The sequence below is a fragment of the Nothoprocta perdicaria genome, unplaced genomic scaffold, assembly GCF_003342845.1.
Source record: "Nothoprocta perdicaria isolate Ctin4 unplaced genomic scaffold, notPer1 scaffold_372, whole genome shotgun sequence".
Lineage (NCBI taxonomy): Eukaryota > Metazoa > Chordata > Aves > Tinamiformes > Tinamidae > Nothoprocta > Nothoprocta perdicaria.
In genome coordinates, this window is record NW_020455613.1 from 35,330 (window position 1) to 39,912 (window position 4,583).

The window sequence follows — 4,583 nt, forward strand, 5'->3', positions numbered from 1 at the left end:
GTGCTCCCTTTGGGAGGTGAGAGCTCTTCAGCTGTCTCACGTGCTGCCCTGTGGACAGGTGATTGCCCTGACACATCAGGGTTCTTGGGCAGCGGGGTCTTTGTGACTGGTCAGTGTTTCTTGGAATGACTTACCAGCCTGCAAAAATAGTGTTCAGTAACATTTGATACCTACATCTTTTTAGTTTATTTAATTATTTTTTTAATTAAAAATAGAGGTTTGGCATGTTCCCATGAAGTAATTGGGAAGTCCCCAATGTCAGCTTTTCTGAGGTTGTGCTGTTGGCAAACAACTCTTCTTGGCTGCAGGTGGTTGCTCCTCTGCTGGGAACGTTGCCTTCCCTTCCACTCTGCCGCTCCTATTTGAGGGTAAAGTTGGGCTTTTGCCCATGTTTTCAGGCTTTAAGGAAGAGCCAAAGGAAGGTGGGCTCTGCTAGAACCTGCTCTGCACAAGGAGGCATTTTGTTTGGAGAAAGAACCTTGATCTCAGGGGAAAGGGTAGGCTGCAAGCGGGTTTTGCTAATACTGCCTGCCTCTCTTCTCTGCATGAAATCTCTGATCTGCTCCATCAAAACTGGAAATCTTCACTAATGAGTAAATTTTCAAGGGCAAGTAAAGTCTAGAGATCCCAAAGAAAGAACTTGCCAAGAGTCACTTAAAAGAAAATCCAAGCGAGCAGAGCTGCAGCCTTGCAGGTAATGTGGTAATGCAGGGCGGGAATGACTTACAGGTATTTGCTGTGAGAGAAATCACTGTGTGTATACAATGCAAACAAGCTCAGCTTTGGAGGTGGAACTCACTTAAGGATAAAACCAAGTAAGTTTTAAATCCCTTTTCCACTCCATTCTATAGATAAGGGAGATACAGGCATTCAAACAGCCTTTTTTTTTTTTTTTTAATTTTTGTTTTGCTTTTGAGCAAAGGCTATATATTGTATGAATTTTAAGGAAAGTCTACCTAACTTTCCTCGTGTTTATTCATCTCTCTTGTTTTCTTGTTTCCTTGCTGTCCTAACAAACAAAACAATCCTTGAGCCTTCCTCGCTTGGAATGCCCCTGTGCATCATGACCACACTGACTGTATGACCATGCAGCACGGGGCGAGTCGGTTTGCTCTCTCTTGTACAGTTGGGTGGTTGCTCTTCACGCACTGAAGACAGGCTGAACGCTCCTGGCTGCACAGGAGTTCTACTGGTCATGGCTCTTCCAGATGAGCTTCTCACCTGGAAGCTCCTTAACTGGCAATTGGACATTTTAACAGCTCTAATGGTGCTACCCAACATGGCAATACAGGCAACTGCTGCAGTTGTAAGAGGTGACTTTTTCCCTGTCACACATGGAGCAATTCCAGACCTCCTGGAAGCCTCCAGCCACACTCCAGAGCTCCACACAACCTGGAGCCTTCTCCCAGACTATGGCGAAGCTGTGAGGAGCTGTGGGAGTGCAGAGCGGAGAGGGCAGTGGGCTTGTCTTGGGAAAGGGGACAAGGGCTTTTGCAGGAACTTAGCAACAAAACTGTGGTGGGACTGAGAGATGCACCTCAACATATGCATGCTGAGCAGCACGAGGAGCTTCTGCAGGGGCCTGAATTGGTCTAATTATTGTTTTCCTAATTGGAAATAGCTCTCTAGGGGTTGCTGATTGCAGCACTGCAGTCTGGACACAGACATTGATTGCTGAAGAGAAGCTATGTGTTAGGCTGGTGTCTGCAGACTGATGGAGTTGTAGGTCAGGAATTAAATCTTATCCTTTGGTCACTCTTCTCCTTCTCAGAAGGGAAAGACTCATGTCAGCCACTTCAGAAGGTGAGCAGGTTTCCTCTCTGCTGGCTGCAGCGTTATTGTAAGGCTCTGTGTGGCTGTGACAATCTACAGGTCTTGGCAAGCTCACCTTTGGACGTGGAACCAGCCTTTCTGTGAGACCCTGTAAGTGTCTTGGTGAGAATGGGGCTGTGGTCTGAAATCCTGGGGAGGAACAAGAGCTGGTGCTCCCTTTGGGAGGTGAGAGCCATTCAGCTGTCTCACGTGCTGCCCTGTGGACAGGTGATTGCCCTGACACATCAGGGTTCTTGGGCAGCGGTGTCTTTGTGACTGGTCAGGGTTTCTTGGAATGACTTACCAGTCTGCAAAAATGCCCTTTGTCAACATTCAATACCAACTATTTCTTCTTAAATTCAAAATAGGGCTGTCATAGCTTCCCATGTAGTAACTGAGAAGTCCTTGATGTCAGCCTTTCTGAAGTCGTGCTGTTGGAAAAGGGCTCCTCTCAGCTACAGGTGGTGGTTATAAAGCAGAAATGTCCTGCGTAAACTATGGAATCTCCTGGGTAGACTATGGAGGAAAGAGCACAAATCTTGGCTTGGGGAAAGACACAGAATCCCTGTAAATCCCTGTAAGCGCTGGAGATTGCTTTCTAATCTAGGTACCTAGGCTAAAGGAGTAACATGCAGAAGGAGATGGGATTGGTCTCCCACATGAAACCTTTCCCATCTGTTTAGGTTTGGATTTCTGTGGAGAGGTCAGACAAAAGTCAATCAAAAGATGTTGTCATTTGGAGCCAGAGACACGTGACAAGGGAGACATCTTTTTTTTTCCTCTTTGGACAAAGTCAGTGGCTTTGGAAGAAGTCAGTATTTGTCCAGAGTAAAATTGCATGTGGTTTTGGTTGGCACAATATGTGTCACGATATGACTTCAGCCTATACCTGGAAAGAGACCTTTAGAGCAGGGACCAACCTAGCAGTAAAACCTGGTAGGAACCCAACCTGGTTATGTAAGGACTACTAAGCACAATTCTCCTTCCTGGGGGGAAACCATCGGCTTTCCACGAGATCTTTACAACTAGCTGCACAGTCAAGGCAGAGGATGAAAGCGGGCCCTGCTTTTGTTTGTGTGTTAGTTTAACTGTAGGAGTTTTTGCTGTGAAGGAAAACACTGTGTGAATAATTACGGAGGCAAAGTCAGCTTTGGAGGTGGAACTCGATTGAGGATAAGACCAAGTAAGTTTTTAAACCCTCTTCTGCTCCATTGTCTAGATAAGAAAGATACACATATCCATCCATTTATTGCTCGGTTTTTGTTTTTGTGGGTTTTTTTTTTTTTTTTTTTGAGCAAAAGTATATATTGTTTGAATATCTTCAAAGGTCTACAAAGCTCCTTAGTGTGCAATTGGTGGCTCCACCAGCTCTAACAAAAGTAGCTGAAATAGTGGTGGCTGCTGTAGTTGCACCAGGTGAGATTTTTCTTGCCACACATGGAGCGATTGCAGACCTCCTGCTGCTCTGCACTGAGGTAGCACCACTGGACAACACCCAAGGGACACTGGCATGAGCTGAAGTTTCCAGAGCTCTAAATCAGGTTCATGACTGCAGATTCACTTCTGCCAGAGGAGTTTCTTGCCCAAGTGACCTATTGGGAGGGAGCTAACTGGGTTTGGAAAAAGCTCATGTTGAATGGAGGAACAGAGGGGAGATGACCAGAAATGACTTACTTCTCCATAAGACACCAGTGTGACCATGCCGCAGCGCACGGCAAGGGCTTACTTGTTGTGTATGGAATCTAAACAAGGCTAGTGCTCATCCTGGTTTTAAAAGGCTGAGTTATTTGGGAAGGAGCTCTTCCATTGGAGTTTCCTTGTGGAGGGACTGGAATAACCGCTGGTGGTTTTTGCTGTGGTGTGAAGGGCTGTGTGAACACAGGAAGCTTCAAGCTGGCACTGGGGACAGGGACCCGTCTAGTAGTGAAGCCCAGTAAGTACTGCTGCTGCCCAGTAACACTGTTTCCTTCACCCAGGTATCAAAATTAGCCCTTTCTAATGCCTTGAGCGATTCTCCCTTCCTAACTGCAGCGGGCTCATTCCGGGCTCGGAAAGCTCCTGGATGCACACTCTCTTTGCTGAGCTTTCTTCTACATTATCCTTTCTCCCCAGCTCTTGCTACTCCTCATGAGAAACAGGATCAATCATTTTGGCTGGCATAGGCTGAAACTGTTGAAAGGGACTTTTTCCAGTGCGTAAATTTTCTTGGTTTCTGCCAATGGTATTACAAACCTGGAGGACATATCTAGGAAATGAGTTTATTTTCAGGCAGAACACCTTGTATGACCAAAGCAGCCCTTCCTTATCATCACTCGGTCTAGGGATCAAAAATTGACTGCACCTCACATCTGCTCCTAAGTTTAAGGGACTAGGATCTTCACAAAGTCCAAGCAGAGATGAGCCTTCCTCTTCTCAAGGGTCAATGATCAAGGGCCAAGATCTCAAGGGCCAATGCTTCTCACTGGGGTTTTCTTATAGTTTAAAGTACTCTTTGAATAATGGTGCCAACACCTTTGGGAGTGGGACAAGGACCTACTGTGATGCCCAGTAAGTGCTCTCCAGATGTGGCTGACATACTTAGTGCTTTCAGAGTGAAGAATGTGTGTGGTCAGCATCTTTTTCTTTATTCTTGGGTGATATTGGCCATTCTGCCTGCTACGCATGGGATGGACTGGATAGGAGGAAATGGAGGGCAAGTGTGATGAGTGCCCATCAGATTAGCAATGAACTTTGCTTCATCTCTTATAGCTAGGATGTTAGGCTCTACTCTG